The sequence below is a fragment of the Montipora capricornis genome, chromosome 2 (genome assembly GCF_036669925.1).
Source record: "Montipora capricornis isolate CH-2021 chromosome 2, ASM3666992v2, whole genome shotgun sequence".
Classification (NCBI taxonomy): Eukaryota; Metazoa; Cnidaria; class Anthozoa; order Scleractinia; family Acroporidae; genus Montipora; species Montipora capricornis.
The window spans coordinates 9,902,257-9,918,172 of record NC_090884.1 but is presented as its reverse complement, the minus strand read 5'-3'; the positions used below and the strand labels follow the sequence as shown (position 1 = coordinate 9,918,172).

The window sequence follows — 15,916 nt, the reverse complement described above, 5'->3', positions numbered from 1 at the left end:
CGGGACAAAATTTTATTTGCATAATTAATAATAATAATAATAATAATAATAATAATAATAATAAGAAGAAGAAGAAGAAGAAGAAGAAGAAGAAGAATAAGAATAATAATAAGACACAAACAGCAGTGATAAACATATTGAACTTTTTCATTTTGATAATGACTTGACGTTTCGTATGTGCTCTACATACATTTTCAAAAGTAACCGTTGAAATTTAAAACAGCTATTTATATATAACAAATCGGATGAGGGGACTGGAACCTAGATTAAGCAAATACTTAACAGTAAAATATAATAATAATAATTATAATAATAATAATAAAAACAGAAAAGATTAATAAAGCATCAGCTTTTCACTTCCGACGTTGACGTTGAAAGCTGGCTCAAGTTCTTGAATAAAGAAGGTTTCTTTTATTTTACAATGATAGTCAGTTTTGCCCTTCGCTAAAATATCAAAATGATCCCACTTGATGTTATGTCCAGTGGCCTTGACGTGGTCAGCAATGGCTGAAGTATTGTCATTTTTAGCTAGGGCCTTAAAATGTTCGGTTTTTCTATCGTGAAGCCGCCGTTTAGTTTTACCGATGTAAAAATCATTACAATCCCAACAATTTGCTCTGTAAATAACTCTGGATTGTTGTGAACGATTAATACGGTCCTTGTAAGGAAAGAAAGATTTTATACATCGAGTGCTCTGAAAAACAATCTTAAGGTTAACACAAGAGTAGAATTTGTACACACAAGATTTCAGGCGTTTAGCGACTTAATTGCCTTGCAAACCTAAGTAGGGAAGTAGGATAACAATATCTTTCTTAGGAACTGTAGACACTGGATCGCTATGCTGATGTTGTCTGTTTTTGTTCAAAACATCGTTGATATGATAGTTGATTATGCCTTGTGGGTAGCCGTTCTGAAGAAGGAGTTTTCGAAGATCAATGAGGGCAGATTGTAGCAAGGAACCAGATGAACAAAGACGGTAGTAGCGATAAGTGAGGGAGCGGATGAGGTTTATTTTGTATTTTCGTGGAGTGAAGGAATCCCATTTCGTGTAGAGACCTGTGAAAGTTTTCTTTCGGTAGATGGATGTCGTGAATGCGTTGTTTGGATTACGTGTGACAAGAATGTCCAAAAACGGAATTGCATTGTTATGTTCAAATTCAATGGTGAATTTAATAAAAGAGACCTTCTTTATTCAAGAACTTGAGCCAGCTTTCAACGTCAACGTCGGAAGTGAAAAGCTGATGCTTTATTAATCTTTTCTGTCATTATTATTATTATTATAATTATTATTATATATTTTACTGTTAAGTATTTGCTTAATCTAGGTTCCAGTCCCCTCATCCGATTTGTTATATATAAATAGCTGTTTTAAATTTCAACGGTTACTTTTGAAAATGTATGTAGAGCACATACGAAACGTCAAGTCATTATCAAAATGAAAAAGTTCAATATGTTTATCACTGCTGTTTGTGTCTTATTTTTGATCAAACTACGATGGCCCAAGAACAAAAGTATTTAAGAATAATAATATCTTTATTTAGACTGATAAGACCGATCAACAAAATCAACAGATTTGCTGATATAAACCGTAATTCCTTGAAGGTTACGATCGCGAACAGCCTACTACGTACAAAGTCCTATAAACTACCACGACATCACTGAGACAATGCAGGCGTGTCGGGAGACCCAGAGGAATAAAGAATAAAGAAATTACGGTCTGCCACCCCGGTACGGCTTCGTTTGTTATTAACGGTCGATGCAGAGGAGGCCACTTTGGGGTAGTATCGAAAACGAAGTTCCCAGTGCTCTGCGGTTCGCTGCACCCCCTTCCCCCCCTAACCCACCTGAGCATGATAGCAATAACTGATGTCGTCATCGCTATAGGACTCATCTGCTTAATTAACACACTTGACCTATATCCGACACTTGACTATGGCAGCGTTTACACGAATGCGGTTTCACATCGACACGGTTTCATTTCTTCGAAACCGCGGCAAAATCAATGCGGTTTGGAAGTGTTTACACGGAACCGTTTTCGCCAGAAAATCCAAGTCGTGATGGTATAAGCGAGCGCTGCACTACGTGCTAAACTGACCAGTAAGAAATTCAATGCAACCTACCTTCCTTGCCGCCATAACAGGTGTTGATATCAGCCCAGTATCTGTTGGAAAGTGGAGCGTCGTTTTTGTCTCTAATGCACTAATAGCAACCCACTACCCCATCACATGACCCTGAATTACACTGATGCAAATCAAAGTTATGAAGAAAAAAAACCCGGCAGATAAACCTAAAAACCTTATATCAAAGGCGAACCTTTTCAAACTGGTTCAATAAATGGTTTTCTTTCTGGAGACCTTTGTGAGATGAATTTACCACAGTTTAAAATTCATTCGTTAGCGTCCTAAACTTAGAGTTCGCTTGTCATTGACAGGTGCAGTGCAAAGAGCGTTATCTTAGCTTTTCTTACTTGCTGGCCGGAAACTCGCTTCTACAATAATGGAAGTTAAGTCGTGAAGAGCATGGACACTGGCAAGTCAAACCCTGCACACTGGAGCATTCTTTGTTACTGGAACATTTGCAAGACCTGGAGTAGGTGTTCTTGCCAACTTGCTACCACAGCGCACAACTGTGTCCCATGGATACAATCTACGTTCAGGCACCATCAGAGGAGATCCCGCCATGGCCTCTACTAACCGTCTCGACAAATTTATTACATATAGATATTCGTTATCTTTAAGAGAGTTACGACATTTTTTAATTTCGAAGACATGTTTCGATGTTACAAACATCATCGTCAGTTACAAAATATTTGAAAAACCGTTGGGACTATATAACAACTAGGCGAAACATGCATAATTAAATATGATTAAGTGACAAGAAATACATATTTGAGTGAGTTACAGAGTGTTAGAAAGAATGTAGAGACTAAAGCGTAAGTGTCAGGTTGACGTGATGAACTTGTTGGTTTAAATAAGGCTTTTCCCAATTTATATGCATGGCCTCCTTGAGTTTAAGTTGAAATTTAGTAGGGGCGATATCAAGGATTTCGAAACAATCCGCAGAGCAAGACTGACGGGAACGTTCTGAGCTTAGTAAATGTTTGAAGATGTGTGAGGACATAGATATTCCTAGTAAAATGTTTCATGATAATGTATCTATGACCATATATATGATTAGTACTTTGACCACTCTTGTAATTTAGCTGTTAAGCCACAAAAAGAGTAATTAAACTGATTATTATTATTATTATTATTATTATTATTATGAACTGTCACGTGATATGATGCCTGATGAAAGAAACATTTATGTCAACATTGTGGATCAGGTCGGGGAACAAGCCTGTTAAGAAATCCCATTAAAATGAATAACCAGATTATTGAAAACGAATCAGCTGAATTTTGCATTGTACTGACAGTGCAAAAGGGTTTACGGTTGGGTTCTCAGTATATAGTTGGGCCAAGAAGATTAAATGTCCGTCGTGCAACGTAGGGTAGATAAGAAAATGAGAGATAATGACAGTGAACACTAAACGCATACCCAGCTACCTAAGAAAATTGATTCCTTCGATATCCATTAAAAGTTATTTTTTTCCCAAAATTACTTTAAATATTATTATCTCTAAGGCCTCCGTTTCCATCCACTCACACGAGTCCGTCTTAATGCCTAATGACAATTTGCTTGGATAATAGGAGAGTGGAGTTAAATGTAACATGAATTAAAAAGGTAGTATTTTAAAACGTGCATCTGCCATTGAAATTCTTTGTGCTGCGAAAGGTATCGTGGGCCGCGTCGACAAGATCACCAAAATTATTCACTTTCTTACCTAAAAATGCATTAGTTCCCACCACACTAGAGAGCTGGTACTTCTTGCAACGGACTCCACTGTCCAACGTATCCACGCCTTGTAATGGAATCTTAAGCTGGTAAAAGTTCTGTAGTTTGATTTTCTCCAAATTGCGGCATTCTTCTTTCACCAGATAACCTCTCTGTAGCAGATCTTCGGCAACGTCTTTTTCTTTTTCGGTGATGTGGACATACTCCAGTGTTTTGGTGGTTAGATCAGGAGCAAGGAAATCATCGTGCATGATTAGAAATCCAGTTGCGTTCAGAACGAAACAGTCAAAGTTGTTTTCTTTACATTTTGGATATGTATCTGTCAGGAGTCTGAAAACATTTCACCGATTAGTAGGATAAACACCCTGTGAGGGATGCTAGTCAATGTGTTATCTCCGGCAATTTACCAGGTTATGAACCAGAAGTGACATAGTAATGATAATGATCACGATCACTATCACGATAACGATAATGATAATGTTAAAAATAAGAACTACATTTGAAATTTCATTGGCCTATCACTGTATATGGTCATGTTCCGATAGAAGGTTCGCCTATGTTTGAGACTCACTTTTGGAAGTATGATAAAGGAAAGTCCGCACCCATAACGGCAATAACTTTGTCATTTGTTGTGTGGCGGCTGCTTGTCTAACCACGGTAAATAGTGTGGGCAGCGGTTATCACCACTCCTGCACCAAATATGTAAGGGGTGGAAATGGAAGCCAGTCCCTTGTTGCTTAGCGCGTTTTGGTACCTAAGTAACAAGATTTGCACGTGAAATGAAATTCATATCTTACTTTGTTACTTATGTAAAGGACCGGCATTACAATAACTGTTCAAAAATAATAATCGACACGATGAGAGCGTTTTGACTTTGTTTTTTAAACCAATCAAGGACCTGAAAACCAAACTAAGCGCCTCTCCATATGAGCCCGGTCAACCGAGCTTGTTTTCCTAGATCTCGCCTCGCCACTGCTGTCTTCGTAAAAATCCCGATGTGGTCATATGAGAAGCCGGCTCGTTAACTTTCCCATATAAACACTCCAGCCTGGTTGACCGGGACGAAACTTTTTGGACAAAATAGCTTCGCTTTCGGATCACTTAAGTGGCATAATTTTTGCCTTGTATGTGTTTCCACTTCAGAAGCATACGAATTAGCATGAAAAGTAAAGCAACAAAGCTACGATAGTCGCGAACGATACAACTTTATGTGACCCCAATTTGGTTTTGTTTCTTGGATTTCATCCTGGTCGACCTGGTTAAACTTTCCCATATGAACAAACAACTAGACGAGCGTAGACTGGATTGCCTGTGTTACGTGTTACACAAAAACAGAAGGCACTGAATTGGGTGGTATTGAACTGTAGCGTTCCAGTAAATACTTTTAAGTAGGGGGGAGGGGGGTGATGTAGACCATTTGAGGAGTCACCCAGACTTCATGCCAGCAATGGCCCTTTGGCTCACACGTTCACACGTTGAATTATTTTATAATGTCGTGTCCCGTTTTGAGGTCTTTTACTTTTTAAGCTTTAGTAAAAAATTCAGTTCAAAGATAACAAAACACGCTCTTGTTTGAAACTCACTCGTTTCTTCTTTAAAGGGGCTATGTCACTCATAATGATATAATTCTATGATTTGGGTGCAGGGGATGGCGCAGTGATGACAGCACTTGCCTCCCACCAAAGTGGCTCGAGTTCGATTCCCAGACTAGGCATCATATGTGGGTTGAGTTTTTTGGTTCTCTGCTATGCACCGAGAGGTTTTTCTTCGGGTACTCCGGTTTTCCCATCTCCTGAACATTTGCCTTGACTTGCGTTATTTGTTAATTTCAGTTTACAGTGTCTCCAATTAGTGCACCAGAAGGACTAGACACTTAATAAGTTGCTTTCCTTTCCTTTTTTTTCCCCCAAAAGTCCCAAAATTCCCAAAGAGGAGGCAGTGTGGCCCTGTGGTTAGGGCGCTTGCCTTGAGATCCGGAGATCCCGGGTTCAAGACCCGCTCTGACCGTTCGTTGACTTTGACAAATGCTTGATCCTGGTAGTCCCTGGTTCAACTTCCCAGCCGCACTTGTAAATAGCCAACTGATTTGCCTCCAGCCAGTTGGGATTCTTAACAGTTGTTGTTCTGTTCTGTCGTTTCGTTGTGTTTCATTGGCCCTGAAAAGCCCCTATGGGGAGCGGTCAATTAAGTATGTATGTATGAATGAAACATTGTAATAACCACTTAAAACTGTTGAACAACATAAAAGAAATACTGCAAAAGGAAAGAGAAGCATGGATATGAAAAAAATCGGCCCGACGTTTTTCAAAATTATGACAAATCGCCCGGATAAAGGTCGTTTTTTTTCTCAGAATCAATTCGTTTGTGATGCAACAATAATCCTATTGGTAAAGGAATTCCATATTACCATTTTCGAGTTTTAAACTCGTGATTAACTAAAGATTTTGCCGAAACACCCTAAAATAACCTGACATAGCCCCCTTAAGTGAAACAGTCTGCAGAAAAACTAACAGCAAATTGCTCTGACGGACGTTTTCCTGCATGTCATGCATGTCTAGAGTTCCACTAAGCAAACGTTTATGCCACACACTAAGGAAGGTCTGAACATGTTGTTTTCGCTTCATAATTTCTCTTCTTTTCAGTCTAATCTGAAGACAGATGAAATTTTTTTTAGCTTATGTTTGCACCAAATAGTATCGCAAAAGCCGGGAGCTACGGTATAACACTTGTATTTCGCAGGGTTTAATTCTTGCGGATTTTGCGGATAGTATACTTGATCCGCAAAAACAATTTCCAGTAGACTGAAAAAACACCGGCAAAATTAAAAACTGTAAAAATTTACTCCCGTTAATATAACTAAAAATGGCTTTTAATCCACATACAGTGGAGTCAAAAAGATCGTTTTTTTTTGATATTTGCATTGAGAAAAAGCAATTGGTTGCTACAAACAAAATGAAACGATAAAAGGTTAAGTCTATACTTTTCCAGTCTCTGAGGCATAAGAAACGAACTCAAAGAACGGGCCATCCGACGGGACACCGTTTCCTAAGGCCTCCAGGATGCCACATCAGTTTTTCCACCCGCTCTCGATGATTCAGGGGTTTTTTTTTTACCAAAAGTAATGGAAGTTGAAAATAGTCTTGCTGCTTGAAAAGAAAACCGCAAAAATTAGTTCCCAGCGGAAATTTCAGTGAATTCGCGGCGCAAAAATTTGTTCCCGCAAACCTCAAAAAATCGCCAATCCGCAAAATAAAAGTCCTGCAACAATAAAAGGCAAGGCAAAAGACAGATGAAGAAAAAATAACATAGTTTTTATATAAAATTCTGAATTTCGAATTCCCAGCGAACGACTAGTGACAATCGATCGTAAAAACATTAAAATTCAGTTGTTAGTAAAACGCGTAACGGGTAACTGCGTAAAGGCGTAACGAGAAACTGCGTAACGGAATTTTTTTTCATTTTTTTTTCTGACGCCGTGGTTAATTATTTTAAAACCAAAAAGACCGTAAAAAAAAAAACAAAGAAAGAAAAGGTAAATAAAGACGTGACCCGCGCTGGTCCTTGTTATGAGAGAAAAAGAGGACAAAATATATACATGTATAAGTATTTATACATGTAAAATAATCTTTTAAACACACGGAATGGAGGAGCCAAATTTGACGTACTCAATTATTATTTGTTGGATTTTATCTTAGTCCCCTTCTGGTTTCTTGAGATGTCTGTTACACAACGCTAAACTCCCAAATATCTTGGCGCTTTTGTCACGTTGTCCGGTCTTTCGTTATCTGCGGTCAAACACAGAGTATCGTCAAAGTAAACTCGCTACCGCCTGGGTTTAACCATCACCGCTTGTTTACCTAAGGGTGACCCGAAAACACTGACCCCCGGACAATGGACCCCCATACGGACCGGGTCCACGGACTACCCCGACGGACCCCCTCCACGGACCCCCCACAAAAACAACATAGAAATAAAAATAAATTTAAAATATACATAACACCTAAAGATTTGACTTACCGGTAGTCTGGATAGATCACTCATGTCTGCGAAATCTTAACCGTTGTGCGCCGCAAATTTAAAGACTAAGGCTCAGGCTCGGGCGCAAGTTGTATTAATCCCTTCACTGTGGACCGGAGTACTTCGAAAAAGACCGATAATGAGGTTCCTTGTTCCTTCCCCCATTTTTGTTCGGCTCATTCTCCCGCGGGTTCACGAACTCGTTCCGGGCTCCACGAAATGGAAAACAACCTGTCTACGTTTCTCGAGGAAACCATGGATGACGGGTAACATGAATCACTCGTATTTTTTTGTTTGTCTTGCCCATCTGCATTTGTTTGCAGTTAGAACAGATTCCTATAATAGCTTTTTGTTGCTTCAGCAGAAATGTGGAGGTGTATGAAATACCGTCAAGTAATGAAGTGAGTTGACTTTATAGTTAAAATTGTGCATATTGTGATCTGGTTACGTTAACATCCAATTTTTAGTGGAGCGGCGAGTTGACTTCCTATTTAGACTTTTTTCCTTAAATATCTTTGAATAGAATTTGAAGTACACGCATATTATACTGTTTAAAGGAAGGGCAAGATTTCCGGAGAGCCCCATACAATAGTTATGCATGCATTTTCTTGTTCACGCCTGTTCTTTGTTTGTGAGGAAGTAATACATGGATAATTTATAATGTATGGGGCTGTGCAGAAATCTTACTGAGAATTATGACAGACAAGGCTTTAATAAAGATTAATGAAAGAGTCCAATTTTAAAACGTCACGATAAAGCCTATAAATACATGTAGTTATTGTATAACCTGCGACCAGGTGTCCTTTTCTTTAGGGAGGGTCCGAGATGAAACGTAGGGAGGGAGGGAGGGCATGATCGCAGGCTAGTCATTGTATGGCGGATCGGTCTGGAGTATCACAACGAAAGACAACATTGGAAGGGTTTTCAGATTGCTGCTAGGATAATACTTCGTCAGTGGAAAGTAGAAAAGAACCAACTGTTAAGTTATTTGAGAAAAGTAGACCGGATGACGTTTTATAGGATGAACTCAATTTAATAACTGGTGTCATATATATTAATGTGGTGTCATATATTATTAATGAAGAAGCCTTTTAGCCGGTGTGTTTCAAAGCCTCTTGCATTAAATATTTGTTAGAACTCAACAGTTTCGTGTTAAGAATACCTCCCAACACATGCACCATTTCTCCTCTACTCTAACACTGGTACTCTACTTTGCATACAGGGTAAGGCAGGAAATATAAACTGTCTAGTTTGATTTAAAGTAGTAGCCAACCAACAAACATTCTCTGCAATGCTAAAGATTACATGTGATATCTCCTCTTTGTAACTAACTCTAACATAATGTTTAAAACTGCAACGTTCATACATGTGTACAAAGCAAACGTTTCGTATGTAAACATTTCCAAATCACTCCTAGCCTTAAACGTTTCTTTTGTGCACGCTGTTTGCCCAACTAAAGCAAAGACGATCTCAAATTCCGACAAAATGAATGATAGCTAACTGTCATTTCAAGGCTCGTACTTTAAACCGTTTAGGCTGTCTCAGGGCAAACCCAAGAGGATTTATAATACAATTTGACAACCTCTAAGAAGGGACGTTCGGGATATAGAATGTCTTTCTCTTTGATTTCTGTTTGCTAGGCAATTTTCAGTTGCCATCTTTAGCTTTAAAGGCATGCAAGGTAGTTCCACTAAAAAACAAACCTTCAGGGAAGAGGATGAAGGGAGTACACAATTGAGTTTCTTGAAATGAGTGTACGAACCCTGATAACCTCATTCAAGGAAATGACAGACACTTACAAATCTAAATTACACTGACATCTCTCCATAACCAGTTGACGCAAGCTACTAGTGACGATGAGACTATGATCCGATATTATTTTTGAAGACACCTTTGTGCCCACAGGGTTTAAGTGGTAGTGCCTTGTCGATGTTAGCAACTGCCAAGCATTCGTTTCCTTGTTGAAAATATGATAGCTCTCAAATCTAGCAAAACAATACAGCTTATCATCGGGGCTCTGGAATCCCACAAAATTAGATTTCACAGCTTTCAAGCAGCTAGCACACTTCTTGATGTTACCGGCAATCTTTTTAAGAACCAAAGGCCCAGAGGATGGGGGATCCACTGGTCTAGCTGCTCTTCTTATAACAAGAGTTGTTGGATTGAGAATTTCAGCTTGAAAATTTGCTTCTGTATTATGTGCATCTGCATCTGTATCTGAATGGTGGAATGCTACTTCAGTTGCAGGTAAATGCCGCTTGCGAGATGGAGCTTTCCCACCAACATTTTTTGGAGCAGAAGCTGCTGATATCTGGCTGAGACTTTTGCCTTGGTAGGCCTCCACAACGTTTACCACACAGTTAAGACCGGGATGGCAATAGACAGGCAATGATGGAGAAGGTTGTTTCGCCCAAAGAAATTACAATCACAAGTACATTTTCCACTCTTAAAGCACTGAACCCGGTGAGGAAGGGGTCCTCCACTGTCCACAAAGTACACACTACCCTTGAAACCCTGGCGGAACTGGTCGTTGCACAGCACAGTCTTGGCTTTTTCCAGCAGACTCGATTGTTCCTCTTTGGAAAAGTGGCCACTCAGCTCTGAAAGGTCGCTGAGATCACACGCTGCTTGCCTTATAGAGGGATGAGCTGAGGAACGTGACAATGGTGTGACCTTAAAATTGCAGCACCTCTTGTATGCTTCTGGATCGGAGCAAACTTTGCTAGCCCTTTTGAGGAAAGCCTTTCGCTCTTCTTGGGTCATCTCTGCTTGACTCTTTGTCAGTGAATGTTGCTGAAACTGGTGGCAGACCTCCCACTTGTCGGACAACTGAAACCATGACATTTCTTCCTCTTGATCGAACGACTGCACAAAGTCATATAGGTTTATAATGAGTCTGTCCATGTCCTGGGCAATGAACTTCGTCCAATCTTTCATCATATCATTTACTGACTCAGGTATGTTCTGTTCATATGGCTTGTTTCCCAAGCCAAGGCCTTTCAGAACAAATGCAGCCGTCTTTGTGCGCATGTCATTAAGCGTGTGGGTGCGAAAATACTGTGTAAAGGCTGGTAGGCCAGACTTCCCGGACCTTTCTAGGGTGTTCCACCCTTCCATGAGTGCTGTTGCATTCTTGTTAAACTCTTCTAGTGAACTTGACCAAATTAATCCACTTTTTGCTTTGAAGAGATCCTGGTAAATGCGGGACACTAGTGCTGAGGAGAGACCCAGCTTTCTACATTTCTCCTTGATATTTCTTTGGCTATGAATGTAACAAAGCAAAGGTGTTGCATTCCTGAAACCGGCCGCGAGGGCATTCGTTAACGCACGTTCATCATCAGTGCCTGTGGCACGAAGGAATTCACTTAGACCAGGATTTTCACGGGTAATGCAATGGATAAATGCTAGGTACGTGGATTCGTCTCTAGTCATGCAGATCATGACAGGGCCTAAAAAGGAGGGGTGTTTTTTTGCTCCCTTTCCTCGAAGAACTGTATTCTTAAAACTTGTTACAAGCACATAGAATGGACCGAGTTGAAATGTTACGTCAACTCCAAGTTCAGAGACCTGGTTTACCCCGTCGTGACAGCAAAACTTCACAATATTGTTTAACTGTTGATCAGTGAATAATATGACCGTGGGAAGATCATTACAGACTACTTCACGGATAAAGCCAGGAAAAGTTGTCTTCTGCAGTTCTAGGACTGATGCAAGTGGGTCCTTGTTTACTCTTTCAGGTGGTTTTCGAATGAGGTATCCAATCTGTTTCACGTTCGGTGGGAGCGAACTAATGCTATCGGCACCACAGATACCACCAGACTCCTTTCTTGTTAAGAACAATGCCGTCTTTGGACCAAATTCAACAGCTTTATCTGCAACTTTAAGCTTATCATCGGGGCTCTGGAATCCCACAAAATTAGATTTCACAGCTTTCAAGCAGCTAGCACACTTCTTGATGTTACCGGCAATCTTTTTAAGAACCAAAGGCCCAGAGGATGGGGGATCCACTGGTCTAGCTGCTCTTCTTATAACAAGAGTTGTTGGATTGAGAATTTCAGCTTGAAAATTTGCTTCTGTATTATGTGCATCTGCATCTGTATCTGAATGGTGGAATGCTACTTCAGTTGCAGGTAAATGCCGCTTGCGAGATGGAGCTTTCCCACCAACATTTTTTGGAGCAGAAGCTGCTGATATCTGGCTGAGACTTTTGCCTTGGTAGGCCTCCACAACGTTTACCACACAGTTAAGACCGGGATGGCAATAGACAGGCAATGATGGAGAAGGTTGTTTCGCCCAAAGAAATTACAATCACAAGTACATTTTCCACTCTTAAAGCACTGAACCCGGTGAGGAAGGGGTCCTCCACTGTCCACAAAGTACACACTACCCTTGAAACCCTGGCGGAACTGGTCGTTGCACAGCACAGTCTTGGCTTTTTCCAGCAGACTCGATTGTTCCTCTTTGGAAAAGTGGCCACTCAGCTCTGAAAGGTCGCTGAGATCACACGCTGCTTGCCTTATAGAGGGATGAGCTGAGGAACGTGACAATGGTGTGACCTTAAAATTGCAGCACCTCTTGTATGCTTCTGGATCGGAGCAAACTTTGCTAGCCCTTTTGAGGAAAGCCTTTCGCTCTTCTTGGGTCATCTCTGCTTGACTCTTTGTCAGTGAATGTTGCTGAAACTGGTGGCAGACCTCCCACTTGTCGGACAACTGAAACCATGACATTTCTTCCTCTTGATCGAACGACTGCACAAAGTCATATAGGTTTATAATGAGTCTGTCCATGTCCTGGGCAATGAACTTCGTCCAATCTTTCATCATATCATTTACTGACTCAGGTATGTTCTGTTCATATGGCTTGTTTCCCAAGCCAAGGCCTTTCAGAACAAATGCAGCCGTCTTTGTGCGCATGTCATTAAGCGTGTGGGTGCGAAAATACTGTGTAAAGGCTGGTAGGCCAGACTTCCCGGACCTTTCTAGGGTGTTCCACCCTTCCATGAGTGCTGTTGCATTCTTGTTAAACTCTTCTAGTGAACTTGACCAAATTAATCCACTTTTTGCTTTGAAGAGATCCTGGTAAATGCAGGACACTAGTGCTGAGGAGAGACCCAGCTTTCTACATTTCTCCTTGATATTTCTTTGGCTATGAATGTAACAAAGCAAAGGTGTTGCATTCCTGAAACCGGCCGCGAGGGCATTCGTTAACGCACGTTCATCATCAGTGCCTGTGGCACGAAGGAATTCACTTAGACCAGGATTTTCACGGGTAATGCAATGGATAAATGCTAGGTACGTGGATTCGTCTCTAGTCATGCAGATCATGACAGGGCCTAAAAAGGAGGGGTGTTTTTTTGCTCCCTTTCCTCGAAGAACTGTATTCTTAAAACTTGTTACAAGCACATAGAACGGACCAAGTTGAAATGTTACGTCAACTCCAAGTTCAGAGACCTGGTTTACCCCGTCGTGACAGCAAAACTTCACAATATTGTTTAACTGTTGATCAGTGAATAATATGACCGTGGGAAGATCATTACAGACTACTTCACGGATAAAGCCAGGAAAAGTTGTCTTCTGCAGTTCTAGGACTGATGCAAGTGGGTCCTTGTTTACTCTTTCAGGTGGTTTTCGAATGAGGTATCCAATCTGTTTCACGTTCGGTGGGAGCGAACTAATGCTATCGGCACCACAGATACCACCAGACTCCTTTCTTGTTAAGAACAATGCCATCTTTGGACCAAATTCAACAGCTTTATCTGCAACTTTAAGCTTGGTGCTCTCTTTGGATCGGATGTGTGCCATATTGGATGAGGTTCGATTACCATGCTTCTTGATCTTAAATCTTGTGGGCTGACCATCAAAATTGTAATTGAGAAGCACGAGTGGGAACCATTTTTCAATATCTTTACCAAATTCGATGAACACAATTGTCTTGTGATATGACGTGTAGGAGGAACATGTGTACGTTCTTCTTCTCACTGCAACGTCGGCACTTGCTTGACTGTTGAGATTGTCAAGTTCAGCCACTTTGCCCCCTTCATCCCTTATAGAACTTGGCCTTACATGGTATGGCCTGTCATGACCCATGACCCATTTTCATCTGAGAACAAATCTTTTCTGTGTTCCAGTGTATCAAGGCTCAAGACAAAAGTTGCATTGTCTTGAATTCCGATGGGAACTGCTTTGCTTATAATTGTAGCACTTTCTTCTTGGCAATTCATCATAAAGGGGACAACGTAAGTTTTATCAAGGCTCTCAAGAGTTATCATCTTGCACTCAACATTACCATTGTACAGCTTGTAATCCTTTCCCTTCATTTTTTTTTTGTGATTTTGACACATCGAACCGTTCTTCATCAGCATAGCTTTCTTCATCACTGTAGCCTTCAAGGTTCTATAAAACATTCATTAAAACAAATATTAAAATGTTAATATTCTTAAGCCTCGGACATCTTATTTTCATGGTCAGTAATCAGCAAATTGTCAAGCAGATTGGAGATGAGAATAAAGACAACCATCGGATATGGAATACTTTTAAGACAGCAAAATATCAAAATTAACATGCAAGGAAATGTGTGGCTGTAAGTGGGGAGCTCGAGAATTAACATTCAGACCTTAGCAGTTGAGGGTCAAGATTCAAGTTAAATAAATGTAAATTTATATGTACATGTCCATTACATCAAATTTCTTAGAGGATATCAAATGTCTCATTCAGACAGCAGAAATGTAAAGTACTTGTGAGAGCTTAACCAAGCTACACTGAATTACATTATATTATCACGAGAGGGCAGAGTGATGATAGGCCTGCCATCATTTATTTACTATCATTTGAGAAAAGACAATTTGATGTGAATTTTCCCATCCGTTTTTATTCCAGACAAAAAGATACCAGCCAGACAATTATTTGACATAAAACTTTATAAAGTAGAAAAATAAGAAAAGAAAGGCCCACTTGAATACCTTTGTCAGACTTGTGTCACAACCTTTGGAATATTCGTCTACACTGCTGTCTTGATCATTTCTATCATCAATCAAAACCTAAAAGCCACAATTCAGACATTATTACGTGCATTAATGTAATAATTCATTTGCTAGTTCATTCCGGACAGACCGAGACGCGTCTGAATTTTTGAATTTATAAAGAAGGAGAGGAAAATGGGGGAGGAGGGGAGGGGGGGGGGGGGAACAATTCAGTCAAGAAAAGTATTTAACTACGGTTAAATACCTCTGCCAGACTTGTATTGCTACCAGGGGTGTGTTCACCTCCACTGCCAAGGTCATGGTCATCTTTGTTGTCAATCAACTCCTATAAGCCACAATTCAATCAACCTGTAAATTACTCAATCCATCTACAAAGTACACTAAACTATATATATATCTGGCCAAGTTATTTCAAGATTCATTTGAGTCTTTCCTTCCTTTTTAGTTCAGCAAACACATAGCGGGCAACCACACTTCCCTTGTTTGTATTATCTCACACATGCCCGCATCATATCATATTTCAACCCGCCTGCCTTTCTTCACACAGTAATGACTGTGTACTTGTATTCCATTCAAATATAAGAAAAAAAAAATAGTAAGTCAACTAGCCGCTCCACTGACTAATCGGATATTGAGTAGACAGTATAGCCAGATCAAAATGTGTGCAATGGTAACTTTTAAAAATGTCAACTCACTTCATCACTTGAAAATATTTCATACATCTCCACATTTCTGCTAAGGTAAGAAAAATATGTTTGGAATCTGTTCTAGGTGCAAACAAATGCAGATGGCTCAGAAAAACAAACAAATAAATGTGATTCTTACCGGTCATCCATGGCTGCACGTGAGGCGGAGACAGGATGTGTTTTATTTCGTGAAGCCTTGGGCGAGTTCTTAATCCCGCGGGAGAATGATACGAACAAAATGGCGGAAAATGAACACAAATAGGGTCAAATAGGAGAATTGAGCCGTCTTTTTCGAAGCACGCCGGTCCACAGCGAAGGAACTGGCAATATGTGATTAAGATACCTTGCGCCCGGGCCTGAGCCTTGGTCTGTTAAATTTGCGGAGCGTAATTTATAACGG

General features: G+C 40.2%; 1 protein-coding gene and 1 pseudogene across 1 annotated transcript in view; one reads left to right on the top strand and one right to left on the bottom strand.

The window, feature by feature from the left end:
- LOC138038787 (VWFA and cache domain-containing protein 1-like) overlaps positions 1-15,916 on the top strand; it is a 90,114-nt gene that overhangs the window by 22,664 nt on the left and 51,534 nt on the right. The window lies entirely within an intron of this gene.
- LOC138033285 (uncharacterized) overlaps positions 13,565-15,916 on the bottom strand; it is a 9,857-nt pseudogene continuing 7,505 nt past the window's right edge.